The sequence below is a fragment of the Vidua macroura genome, chromosome 2 (assembly GCF_024509145.1).
Source record: "Vidua macroura isolate BioBank_ID:100142 chromosome 2, ASM2450914v1, whole genome shotgun sequence".
Taxonomy (NCBI): domain Eukaryota; kingdom Metazoa; phylum Chordata; class Aves; order Passeriformes; family Viduidae; genus Vidua; species Vidua macroura.
The window spans coordinates 99,038,181-99,052,601 of record NC_071572.1 but is presented as its reverse complement, the minus strand read 5'-3'; the positions used below and the strand labels follow the sequence as shown (position 1 = coordinate 99,052,601).

The window sequence follows — 14,421 nt, the reverse complement described above, 5'->3', positions numbered from 1 at the left end:
ATTTATTCACTGAAAGCATTATAAAAGCAGGCTGTCTAACTGCCTTAGCTTTAGTGCAGTGAACTCTGAGCAGTAGCGAACTTACTGAATTTATAACAAGTAAAAAGCTCAGGTTCATTCAGCTCCAAGGATGCTGAATGAGAAATGCTGGTCTTTGCAGAATTACTCTAAACACAACTGCTCTCAACAAAAAGTTTAGAAGATGCAGAATGATTGCATCCTAGAAAAAAAGGTAAAAGGGAACCCAGCGATCATTGAACCTCTCCCTATGCCCTGATGATCTGCTACCCTTTGTCTTTTCCATTTGTCTAGCCTGTTCCATGGATGGAGGTTTTACACACTCCTCATGCAATGTATGCCAGTGTTTAACCACCCCTCCTGCTGGAAGTGTTTTCTTGGCGCGTCTTCTGCAGTCATCTGTGGACTAAACTGTGCCAGTCCTTTTGCATTTTCTTCACTGGTGTGCTATTTTTTTTTTACCTCTCACAATTCTCTCTCTTTTCTGAACTCTGTGCCATTTCTATTTCACTGTGTCTCAAATTAGCCTCGATATTCCATCTAGGACCTTGCCCCAATTCAAGTCTCCCAAGGCTATCTTACTCTTACTATCCCACTGTGGGGTTTACTCTTTTTTAATATTTTTTTTATTGCAACAGCACAGTTGATTAAACCCTGGCTGTGCTCTCCTAACTCCTTTCTATGGGGCTGCTGTCTTACCACTTCTTGCCTAGACTTTATTTGTGTAGTGTGAAAGTGCAGGACTTTCCACGTGTCCTTACATAAGTTTGCCACCTATTTTTAATACTATTTCTCCAACTTGTCAAGGTAATATGAATTTCAGTCCTATTTTCCAGTGAGCTGGTGGTCTCTATGGGATTATCTGCAGTAATGAATAAGCATATTTTATCTTTCTTCATTCAGGTTGTTAATGGAAATATTGACAAGCCCCAAATTTAGAATGGATTCCTGAGGAATTCCACTCTATATCTGCTTCCATTTCAATAACTAACCACTGATAAATACTTCTAGTGAATGATTTCCCAGCCATTTTGTACTCGTCCCATATCAGTTTCCTCTAAACTGTGTTTCTGTGTCTGAGGTAGAGGAATAATACATGTCAGTGTCAAAAACAGTCAAGATATGACACCTCCTGCTTCTCCCATCTGTTATCCTGCCACAGAAGGAAACTAGATTCCACCTAGTCTTATCTAGAAAATGCTATATATGCTTAATTCAAGCCTTTATGAGGCCTGGAGCACCAGTTTCCAAACTGTGGCCTCAAGTGAAGGCTGGGCCTTCGAGGGGATGCACCAACCTGCCTGAAATCAGACTGGAGAATTGGGCTCACAGGCTGAAGTACATCTGCCAGGGTTACTGTGCTATCACAGTCTCAGCAGTGGGACTGCTAGAGCAATCTCATGTGAGACAATGCCCTTGAGCATTTTCCATCTGTCTTTTCTACAGGTGAGCATGGTTCCTTAAAACACCAGTGCTCGTGACAAGTAACACTGAGATGCTATTTGTAGCAAAACAGTTGAATTATTGGAACCAAAAAAAAGCCACCAACATTGAAATATGACTTTCAGATATTGAGGTATTTCATGATATTCAAATATAGAATGAAAATGCACAGAAGATGACCTGAAGAGGAGAAGGGGAGATACAGCTTGCAGCCAGAGATCTGAAACCTGAAGTCATTAACTTGATCATGGTTAGCAGGGCATGCCAAGATGAAAGAAATATTAGGGAAAACTTGATACACATTAATGTAGTTCAGAGATATACAGTGTGTACCATGTCACATTACACTTCTTTACAGTCAGTAGAGAGAAGTAGGTACTTTGAGTATATAACTCATCTAGTTTATTTTAAAGAGGAGATGCACCCATAAATACCCAATTGTGCAGAGCATGATCTAACAGGTAAGATGTAGACATATGTATTTTATGTGTCTAATGTTAAGTTATGCGGTTTTGTTTTTTTTTTTTTTCTTTGTGTCAGGTGCATAACAAATCACTTCTGTTCTCTCAATTCTTATGGAAAGAGGGGCAATATCTCCACGTTTGGAATGTGCCATTAGTTAGAATTTTAGGAAAGCTTGATAGCAACAGGGCACTATTTAAATATAGAATATCTAAATGATCTGATTATAATACCAAATACTTCTAGTCAGTTTAACAGAACACTTCTGTCATAGCTGCCATCATTCCTCTTGTTGCCTGGTTAAGAACGGCAGGTTTAGATCGAGTCATTCCTGGCTGAAAAAGTCTTAAGAAAGAGGATGGCTTTATGGCTCACATTAGGGAGTTCCTGTTAAGAAACGGCCACTGAATTATCTATGAGACATAGAAGTTAATCTCAATAGATTTATAATGCAGATTTACTGAATAGTAATAAACACCTGTGCAGATACTTAGAGTGTAAATCCAACATATAGTTCACTTTGTTTGGTTGATTCAGATTAGTTTTCTCAAAGTGCCTTGTCTAGACAAATCCTGAGTGTGCCTTTGATCTGCTAACAGAGATAAACTGCGAGTGCTACAGTGTCTGTGGATCTGAGTAGCAAATGAGACTGCTGGAGTTCTAGAGGACAGTGCCTGTCCCAGAGCCCCTGGCTTCTACACTGCTACTTGAGGCAATATAGAAGCAAGATAATGGCATTAGAATTTTATTGTAGTCTAATAGATCTGATGACTTTTAAAATATATAGGGTCACAGTATTAAAAGTTGGTAGCATGTTTTCTATTTTTTTAAGCTTGGTATATAAACAACCAAAATGCTGAACAGCAGTTTTTAAGGTGGTTTTGCCAAGGCACAGAGAAGAGACATTTTATGTATCCATTTACAGCTGTATGCTGAGCATGGGACACCATTTATATGTGAAATCCTTTGATGTCTTCTGTAATGCAAATAAGAATGTTCGTCCTGAAACTGAACAGGGAAATTTAATTCAATTCTAAAATTTGGTAAAAACTACTAAGAAACAGATAACAGCAACATGATAATTAATTTCAGGAATGAAGAAGCATAGGCAGATGAATCCACAAATGTAAAAGAACACTTAGCTTTAAAATAATAATTGCCATGTTCATACTTCTCCTCCCAAACATCACTTTGTTGGAAGGCACTGCATTATTGCCATAGGACCTCAGAGAAGTGGTGGATGTATGCTTGGACCATCTAGAACAAATGAAAAAATAATTTTTCAGCCCTGGGGATAAGGTCATTAAAATATAATGCCAGAAATTTGCCTTCACTCAGTGCAAATGGACAGCATGTTTCTGAGAAGGCACAGGGTTTTAACAATTGTGTTAGAAGATGATGTAATTACAGTTTTCATGGTGATCCCCCAACCCATCTGTTTTGAAAAGGTCAAAGAGTGAGGTTGTATTTCTGGGTCTGTGATAATATTATTCTGCAGGGAAGTTGCTGAAGAAAATGAAAGTGATGTTTATATATGACAGAGTCTTCAGAGTTTCTTTGGTGTCTTTATTTCAGGGATTTTACAGGGCACTTAAAAAGGTGCAAAAGTACTGCATGACATTGCATGCTCAGTTTTGTATCTGCTGCGTAATATGTTTATTGTGCTATGCAATTGATGTGACTGTAAATATGAGTGTGATTTTTTAAGACATAACAATGATGAAATCGGTCAGTTTATATTTAAAGATTCAACAATTTTGTAGTTATGCACTTCTTTAAATTTGCAAGGGTTACACCACCAGCCGCTGCCCCGATAAATAGAAAGACTAATGACAGATGACATGGAGAAGGTTCAGTTACTCCTGTGCTTTTTTTGGGCTCTGTTTCCAATGGTAATGTTCTTTCCCACATCTCTCAAAACCCCAAGAGAGGGACTGGGGCAGCAAAGTCCCTCCCACTGTAAGAGAAGAGTGGGTTCCTAACCACCTGAGGAACCTGAACACAAGCTTGTGGGACCTGATAAGGTGCATCCCAGAGTCCTGAGGAAATTGATTGATGTAGTTGCCAAACTGCTTTCCAACATTATTGAAAAGTTATGGCAGTCCTGTGAGGTCACCAGTGGGTAAAAAAAGGGAAACATTATCCCCAGTTTTAAAGTGGTAAAAAGGAGGATGCTGGCAGTTACCAACCACTTCTGGACTCCCCAGTACAGGACAAGACCTGTTAGAGTGGGTCCAGAGGAGGGTCACAAAAAAGATCAGAGGGATGGAAAACCTCTGCTATGAGGAAAGACTGAGAGAGTTGGGGTTGTTCAGTCTGGATAAGAGAATGCTCTGGATAGACCTTATTTTGGCCCTTCAGTATAGAAAGAGATTTTCTAAGAAACACAGAGGGACAGTAGTGACAAGGAAAAGGGACAATGGTTTTAAACTGACAGACAGGTTGAGATTAGACAAAAAGAAGAAAATTTTTACTAAAGGTGGTGAGATATTGGGACAGATTTCCCTTAAAAGCTGTGGATACACCATCATTGGAAATGTTCAAGGTCATGTTACATGGGTCTTTGAGCAACTTGATCTAGTAAAAGAAGCCCCTGCTCATGACAGGGAGATCAGACTAGATGGTCTTTGGAGATCCCTTCCAATCCAATCTATTGTATGATTTTATTACCTGTTTATGTGTCTGTTTAAAAGAGATTTTTTTTTTTTTTTTGTCTGAAGAATAGGTCAATATTGCTGGCTGGTGTTATTTAAAAGAATGAGAAAAGACAGAATATTCTAATCCTGGGTATAACACAGTGTTGCAGTCAAAGACAAGTCTCTAAAGTGATTTGTTATCACAGAATCACAGAAAGTGATTTCTGTGATTTGTTATCACAGAATCACAGAAAGTGATAGTGCTAGAGCAGATATGAGGTCATCTACTCCTTCCTTCTGATCAAGTCACATTAAATATCCCATGTTCTATGTAACAGATATTTGACTAAGCTGCTTTCTAAGACCTCCAAGGATGGAGATTGCAGAACCTCTCAAGGTAGTTAAATCCAGTATTTAATAATTTTAGAAAACTGTCCTTTTTGACATGTGCAAATTACACATACAAGCCTAATCTGCAGCCTGAGTCTATTTTGCTGCAAATTAAGACCATTGCTACCTTTTCTGGATCTTGATTTGAAAATGATTGAGGATAACTTATTTTTCTTGACCTTCAGCTGTTCCAGTAGCTTTACTTTTATTTTCCATCTTTCCTCATGCATTCCTAGATGCAGTATAACCTGTGACAAACAGAATGAAGGATCCCTTCATATGCCTTGTCAGATGTACATCCCATCATATTATGACTGTTTTGTTTTTCATAACCAATTGACACTGTTGTTTAATCTTAAGTTTTTAAATTTTTTTCTCAGAATTGTTCCTTAGCCCAATATCCTTCAAGGGCTGCCCAAATGCAGAATTTTATTTTTGTCTCAATAGAATTGTCTCTTATTTTAAGACTATTTCTATTTTCTTTTTTTTAGGGCAATTTCATTCATCACTAAGCTAGTCTGGAATATTCACCTATCTGTCAGTGAGAGTTGTGAGGCATGGGAGAGGTGTTAGATGTTTACCTTTTGTGTAAATATAGATGTCCACAAGTGACTTGAATGTCTAAATGCTCTTTGTAGTCATATAAACATAGATCACAGAATCATTAAGGCTGGGAAAGACCTGCAAGATCAAGTCCAACATTAGATCTAATTTCACCATGTCCACTAAACCATATCATGAAGTGCCTCTTCCAGTTATTTTTTGAGCACTTCCAGGGATGGTGACTGCACTACTTCTGGGTAGCCTGTTCCTATGAAAAAACATCATAAAGCTCTCTTAGAAAAGCATTACAGCAATTTTATAGCTTGAGGAGTAGGAACTGGAAGTAGGAGCCCCAATTATGCCTTTCTTTCTCATCTCTTTGTTCACATGGAACAGCTCTGCCTCTCACCTGCCTACTCCTAGTTTTTAATTATGAAAATATTATGGAGGAATCTTGTTATAGAGCAAGATTAAAAGCTTATTTTTCTTTGAGTTTGTAAAATCACAGTATCCAAAGGTAAAAAAGAGCCCCAAACTTCACTTTCTTTAGTTTATTGTTCCTTGGCAAAGTCCTAGTGTTTATTTGGATATATTAATTCAGGATAGTTTATTATTACTGTAATTAATAGTTACTATATTTTTTGTCATAGGTATTTTTCTGAGTTTGTTGTCAAATAACTAAAATAGTAGTTAATATATGTACAATTTCCTTTAGTAGTCCACTTTGTGAAATTCTCAGGCTTTAAGCCATATGTGAAAGGTGTATGACATGATGGACATGATTTATATTCTCCTCTTGAGAAACAGGCCACATTCCTGTCAAATGTGCAGTTTGACATTCTTTGTGAATGCCCAAAGAAGACTTGGGACTCAAAATTTTAGTCTTTGTAATGTGTAAGACTACGATGATAATATCACCTCTTAGGTGCATTTGTGCCGTAAAGCTCCAATGTTTTCCTCTTCTCAAATGTGGATATCTGAGGCGGGATTCTTCTAATCTATTTGTAGATGTCTGCAACGTGAATTTTTGTATTTAAGTGCATCACCTTAGGAGAGGAGTGGGTACTTCTGGGGAATTATCCATCTTACCTGTTTTTGACATTTCCTTTTTGGTGGGAAGAACCACGTTAGAAGTGTCTGTTTCTCTCTTCTTGTGTCCCATTAATGAGAGGACTGAGGCCACCCACTATCATCAGCTGCACTCAAGACCAGTGTTTCCAGAAGACCAGCTCTGTAGCAGCAGCCAGCTGTCACTGAGGCCCACAGAGAAGAGGGTGACAGCTCTGGGCTAGCCTTTGAGTCACCCTCATTGACACCGAACACTTAGGCAGTGCATTACAGCTGGCAGTGGAGTTTGAACTCTCAGAAGCAAAAGAATACTAATTTTAATTTCTAGATTTTCAGTATCTTCTCAGTCATTGATAAAACTCCCATCTTCAAAGAACACAATGTCCCAATATTTGTGACACTTTTATAACTACATCTCCCCCTTTGGCCCTGATGGTATTGATGTCCTTGGATGATATCCCTGGACTACATTCACTCTAGAAGTGCAAACAAACCCACATTTTCAGGGAGAAAGTACTCTCCTTGTCTTTTCATTTGGCCACAGGAAGTATTTTTCATCTTAGGTTGTAGTGGAGAACCAGAATCCAGCCAATCCCTTTGGTGCCTTTGTTGTCAGGAAAAAATGATCGATCAAAGCCTGTTTAGTGGGAACTTCAGCCAGACACTTATGAGTGCTGATTCTTTGTTATTCTCTCGTTATGTGGTTCCTAAGTTTCTAAAGGTCTTGACATACATTTTATACCAATAAGAAAAAATGTCTCCTCATGAGATTTAAATATGTTGCTTTTATTTTTAATGGAGCCATGTTTGAGCATCTGTCATCATGTTCACTAAATCATCTGTCAATGAAATCCACATTTTTAGTAGCCATTATCTCAGCTCAGATATAAATGACATTCTAGCTTTCATGTCTAATCCTCCATATTATTTTCAGGTGGATAGGGTAACACTGAGGCCACATCTTAAATTTATTCTAAAGGCGGTTTCAGATTTCTTATTAATCAGTATATCTACTTACAAATATTTTTTCCCATGACCCAGTTCACCAGCAGAAGGATCAAAATGTTGATCCTTTGTGAGTGTACTGCTGTAGCCAGACAAAGCTCTTCTACAAATCTGTGATGTTCTTTGGTCTTAAACAGCCTTTGTTGCTCAGGATCAAATCTAACAAAATGTAGCATCAACTTCAGGCTCGTTCAAAGTGAGTTAACAGACTTTATCAGAGGCACATTTGATCCTATCAGAACCATCAACCCATCCCAAGGCACGTACAACTAAAGCACAAGGCCTCTAGACCACAACTAGACCACAGCCTGTGCTGGCAGAGCTGCAGTAGCTGGGGGCTTTAGAGACACAGTTATTGACACCGTTATTGCAGTTACTGCACCGTTATTGCAGTTATTGATACTCATGTTTATGAACCGTTACATATGGTCACCCAATGGCTTGAGGGACACCAATTCTTCAGTCTTTGTAACAATGACTGGCTTCCATTTACTGGTGTGACAGTACTCCTAATGAAACACCAGAACGTGAAGGAAGAAGAGGGGTTGCTTCTGTCACTCTTCTTTGATACATTCTTTGTATATAGCTCCCACCACTGGCCCTTCTGTTCCAGGAATAAAAGGTTTGTCATGTGGACTGAGAGGTGCTCAACAACATGGTGGTGTCTGTTTATGTGCTTGTGAGGTGGAGAGCAGAGCTAAGCAGGTAATGCACACACCTCGCTGGGGCACATTAAACATTAGAAACATTTCAGTTCTTAGATTAGACCCATTTAGATTGGGTCTTGCCTGCATAAAGTATCCTGAAGTAGCATAGCTACTACAAGGTTAGTGATGCTCTGTATTATTCCTTGTAAAACACTTGATGTGAAACACTGAGCTGTGTCTTCGTGTATTCTTTTGTGTGTTCTCATTGTTATTATTATAAACAGCAAACAATGTATGTTTGGTAACATTATTACTATGGCTTTTTTTCATAGGAATTAGACCTCATTAGAAATCAGAAGCAGGATTTGTTTTGTGTACTGATAAATTATTAAACCCAGTAATACATAGCAAGATTACATGCCAACCCACAGAAATCCTTCAGAGTTGTTATTTTAAACCTGTGTCAATGAACAATTTATTCTGAAGCATTTCAAATGTGTATGCATATGCATTATATACATATATATTATATATATATAGGTAGTGACAAAGCAAGTAGTTTAATACATTTTATGGCTCCAGCCTGGAATTCTGCATACAGGAACCTGTGTGTGGTCAAGGAGGCTTGCATACTTTTGAACTCTAAGTTGGCCTAATAAAAGATATCATACTACAGTACTTGCTTTGTCAATCCTGTTTTGCTGGCTCAAAATGACTTGCAAGATTAATTTTCAATTTTTAACATAAAACCCAAGAAAGTGTTTACTTACTGCAAGGAATTGATTCCATGTTAATGACCCTGAAGGAGGCTTGTACACAAGGTACAGATTGTTGCCAATTTGATGTATATTCATGTTACAGAATATGAAAATGAGAAGTTATACCATCTTGAGGGTTTTGTTTTTATAAGTTAAAAAAGCTTTTAAGTAATCATACTGCGCGTTTGATGGTGGAAATTAGTATGAATGTTTCTGGCAGTGGAATGATGTGATGTGGTTATGCATTTCTGTTTTCACTGCCTGCTCAATATTGGCCTTTTACAAATACAGATTACCATGTCGATGGAAGGAATTTACAGCTTTGGCCCCCTTGTCTCACTCTGTGTTACAGCACCTTTTTTTGTACTTTATGTTACATATCCTCCCAACCGCATTTTTGTGACAGAAAAAGGAAATGTCTGTGGACTGAGATCCTGAAAATGTGTGAGCTTTACTATTTAATTGAATGAAATGAGTATTATTTCCCATTAACCTTGATTTCTGTGGGGTGAAATCTTGCTCCTCTGAAACCAGTAGCAAACACTTTGCTGTGTATGAGAGGATGGAGAGTCCATCAGTGGTCCCTTACCAGCTAGTGACATGGCATACTGGAAGCTCAGAAAAAAACAACCCTTAATAATAATAGTGATAGAAAGAATACTCTCTCAAAAGTGAAAATTTAGGACTCTCAAATAAAACCCAAGCTGAATACAAAAACTGTATGTATGATGTATTTAACACTGCCAATTTTGGGGCCTCACAACCCAGATAGGACTGCAAGATCCGTTTGTGTTCTGTAGACTGTTACACTACATCCATACTTACCTCATCTTGTGGGCAAGGAGCTGCTTGCTCTGACTTCATGGAATTGCAGCTGTATTTGTGGAGTGCTGCTGTCCTTTGGCACTGCCTCCCCTGTACATTAATACAGTTTAAATGTACCAGCATTTTCTCTGGAAGCAAACTTCAAAATTTGTCTTTAATCCTGATGCAATGCATATTCAGAGTTTTTATTTTCCTGGAGTTTAGTTCCAGAGGAAAACATACTTGACTGGTGCTCCCACCAGCCAGCTGTGGTTTATAATGACAATAATTAGCAGCAAGATACTGCAGCAGAAAAATGGGGAGCAGAGAAATGCAGTCCAGCAGCTTCAGAGAAATGATTTTGTTCATTTCTAAGGATTCCAAAGTGCTTAACAAACAATATTACAGGCAGGATGGGCAGCTCTGGCCATTGTTAAGGTCTTCTAGTGCTTCCTGTTTCAATAGTCTCTTTTAAAAAAATTAGTTTTGTTTATTATTTTTTTTTTAATTTTCCAGAGCTCTGCCAATGTGAATGTATTTGGGCTAAATTTATTTTAATCCAATGCCAGTCTCCAGGTCTTTAAGTTTTTGAATTGAAAAGTGGTTGAACTATTTATAAAAAGAAGGCTAGATTTTTGCTTTTTAAAAAAAATAATATCTGCCCTGCATAGTTTTGAGCAAAGACAGGCCTTTTTCTGCCTTTGAATCAGGTATGTGCCTTTTGCCATCCTCACAAAACCTTTCAAGTTTGGTCGACTGTTTCAAGGCATGGAAAAAACCACAGTTACCCAATATCCCATAGAGGTTTACTAAAGCCTAACAGCAAATATTTCCAGAGATTTCATCTTCTCCGCCTTGCACAGCTCCTTCCCACGATCAGACTTTCCATACACCGTCCTCACAGGATGACTGAACAGTCACTGGCTGGGGGCACCAGAGGCCAAAACTGAGGCAACACATCGTGCTGTCCCTGGGCATTACTTTGAGCTGCAGTGATGCTCTGCAGTGGAACTGGGAGTAGGGAGCCAGTCCCTCCTGAGCTGGAATGCATCTTAGGGCTCCCAAATTTTAGTTTGTATGCTGTTGGCCAAACTCCAGCATAGTTTCTCTTTGCTGCTAGCCTGAACACACACAGAGAGTTGGACGACCTCAATGAGACCCTGAGCAACCACATCTAATGGTGGAATGAGTCCTGCTTTGAGCAGGGGGTGAGAATAGACAGCATCCTGAGGGTCCTTCCCAGTTTGAATGAGTTCATGGTCCTGTGACTCTTTACTGACCATTTCTTCACTAGTGTGTGTAGGCCTAAAGGCAACATCCTAGCTGATGGGTTTCTGTAGGTATGATGCACATAGTGGAAATACTATTTAATACTTTATTTTAAAAACAAGTGTATTCAAAGCACCTCATTAAGATAATATTCAAGGTGCATAGACAGGTATCCTAAAATTAAGATTAAAAAAATGATCTCTGCAACCTCAGTACACTTCTAACATGTGTTTGTGTGGAAACATTGACTCTAGTTTTGTGATTGCACTGTGTTTTCACTCACATGGATTCATCTCTCTATCTAGCATGGATCTGCTCTGGAGATGAAGCAGCACCGAGAAGGATTGGTGGATGCAGAACTCTAGGTCACTTGTTGAGAAGGTGCAAGGTATTTCCTGATTGAAACAGGACATGGTAGAAAAAGAAAACAAGATCTCCAGGTTTAGGTAGTTGAAGTTTGTTCCAGAGAGCTGGACAGAAGAGTATGCCTCTTCTACCATCTTCCTGTGTGGTAACGGGCAGACATTTCCCCAGTGGTTAATTGCCAAAAGACCATTTCTGCTTGTTCCAGTAGTATCTGGACCAAGACGATGTGCAAATGTCATCCAGCAATCACAGCTCTTTCTTTGGTAATGTCATCTATGGTGTTCCATCTAATAAAGACTTCATCAAGTCAGGTTAGGTAATTATTACTTCCTTACATCTGTTTATCATCTAATGTTCACCTTCTATTTATATTTTTACTTTATACTTATAAATATTTATAAATAAATATTTATCAATGATTTGGACAAACTATCTTGAAAATCTCTGAAATTCACTGAAATATTCAGGCAGCATATGAGATTGTTTTTCAAACCTCAGCAGGATTAATTAGATCCTGCAGTTCATTCACTTGCACTGTAGTCAATTGGAGTCTTACTTGTGGAAAGTCTGCAAGACCAAAAATTATGCCCAATGGGCACAAAGCTCTATAGTAGAAAATGTCAGCTCCAGATGGTAGTATTTCTGACTTCTCATCGGTTAGACTCTCTCTACTCCCACACTTTTTCTCTCTTTCTCAATTAGCTTTTCATGCATTTTTATGTGAGTGGGTTTTTTTTGGAAATGGTTCTTAGAACTTGCTGTATATATGGTACACGTTTTCATTTACAGATCACTGAAATGGATAGGCAGATAAATAGATAGGGATTTCTGAGCTTGTGAAATATGTAGCATAATATAAAACCCTCTTCTAACTCTGTTTTGTCAAATGTATCAAATGATATTTTAAAAATTATATTTCTGGAGTATATTCGCAGCATTTCTTATTGCTGTTCTTGAGCTATGTTTGACAGTCACTTAATCTGTCTGATATAACCTGAATGAATAGCAGCATTTAAAAATATGGCTTCAGGGACTCCTCAGGAGGTTTCTTTGTAAGTGTACATTTACTAGTTCATCTGTAAATTTATTTTATGAGGTGTTTAAACCTCAAGAAAACTGAAAAGCATAATATTAAAGCCTGGTTTACATCTACTGAAGTCAATGGGAACTTTGCAATTGACTTTAATGGTAGCCTATGCCCTCTAATTATGAAAGTGGCAAGGATGATATACACAAAACCACAGGGAGAATTTTTTGTTTCATCATATCCTAATTCTGTTGGCAGATGCATTTGCAAAGTACAATGCGGTTTGTTCTTGAATTAAACAGTTCAGTGTTTGGACCTAATCCTGAACCATGTTGATATTTTAGGTTTCCTTCTCGAAAGATCGCAGACTACTCATTTTCTCTGGGGTTCATGGAGGTGACAAGGTAAGAAATCTAGCCAAATGTTCAAATTTTCGACAGGCTTTTGAAAATTACACTTTTGGTTTTGATCTTACATCTGCCGTATGGTGTGAGTAATGGAAGAAGTTGATGAAGCCGTTTTCTTCGTAATTGTTTTGTTTTTTTCATGTGATCCATTTTGACAAGGTTCGTGGAAATACATGTAATATCTGTAGCACATATGTACGTGTTTTCCCTTAAGGTTCACTGTAATGTAGTAGAAAGTTTCCACCACGTTATTGTAATTCCAGGCATCATTTTTTTATTGTGTTAGTGAAAGTGAGTGACAGTACCCCATAACAAAAAAAAAAAAAAAAGATTCACAGAATTCAGCTTTTTTTTTGTGTTAGTGCAACAAGCACAGCAGTCTGAACTGGCTAGATATGGTAAGTAATTTGTAGTAGTTAATAATGCCAGACAAAAATTCCCACAAGCTTCTTTCTGAGTTTGCTTCAGACATTACTCATTTGGTGGCTTAAATACCGGTCTTGCTTCACACTTCTGATACTTGTGAAAGATGTAGATATTTTGTTGGTAACCGGAGTTGGTAGAGCTGCAGATAAGAGTTTGGTTGCCACAGGTGTTTGGTTGGGGCCATGCTCAGTTGAAAAATGCCATTTGTGCAGGGTGGAAATGCTGTCTCTGGGGTGCATCAGCTCCATTGAAGCCTCAGAGAGAGCTGAGTTGAGGGGCTGCTGCCTGGCCCCTGCTTCTCGCCGCAGTGAGCCCTGGGCTCTTTGCTGGGCTGAGCAGACTGATGGCATGGTAATAAATAATGAAATGGATAAAGTCACGTCTTCCCTCCAGACCCCAAGTCTCCCCTACCCCAGCACAGACCCCTCCAACCTTGTCCATGCAGTGGGCTAGCAGCCCTCTGGCTTCCTCCCTTGCTAGACTGGTGGCAGATCAGACCTTTGTGGTCTGCCCCCTCAAGCCTACTGAGTCCTCAGGCTGCTGCCCCTTCTGGTTATCCTTCCCCAAGGCTTCACTGGAGACTGCTTTTTTTGAGGTATCCCAATGTGAGGGCAGCCAGGAGTCCAGCAGCCCTGGGGTTTTGCTGCCCAGTGATGCAATTGCTTTGGGAATGACCTGGAAATATTGTATACTGTCTTTCTCAAAAAACCCAGTGTGTCATAAATTCTTCCTCAGGGAAAAAAATAAAGATTATTAGCATTTATTGCTGGCCTAAGACAAAATTTGCATGTGTCAAGACTACTTTGGTAAAAGTTAGTAAAAGAGAACCATTCCAGATGGCTGCTGTAGCCCTTAGTTCATCTTTATAGTCTAGACATGGATGGAGATCTCTGTAGTATATTTAGAGAAATAAATGACAACTGGAAATTATGTGTCTAAGTGAGACTTCAACTTGCTAGATGGGGGTTGGAGGAAGGTGTGCAGAAGTAGGGATCTATTTCTTAAGGAACCTATGAACATAGTAGATGAAATACTTCTTCAAATGGCCTCTCAGCCAATCCTGTTTTGCCTTTGTTTTGAGGACTACTGTGGCTTCTATGGAAGAATAAAAATAAAAGAAATTTTTAAGTGTTCACAGGTCTACTATGTTTA

General features: G+C 38.7%; 1 long non-coding RNA gene across 7 annotated transcripts in view; it reads left to right on the top strand.

Moving 5' to 3' along the window:
- Positions 1–14,421, top strand: part of LOC128803347 (uncharacterized) — an 85,675-nt gene that overhangs the window by 61,421 nt on the left and 9,833 nt on the right. For 6 of the 7 annotated variants that reach the window (XR_008435697.1, XR_008435690.1, XR_008435696.1 and 3 more), the window contains one exon: positions 12,781–12,840. The exons of the other annotated variant lie outside the window; for it this stretch is intronic. This is a non-coding gene — a long non-coding RNA (uncharacterized LOC128803347). The remainder of the gene's footprint in view (positions 1–12,780; positions 12,841–14,421) is intronic. 7 annotated transcript variants of the gene reach the window in all.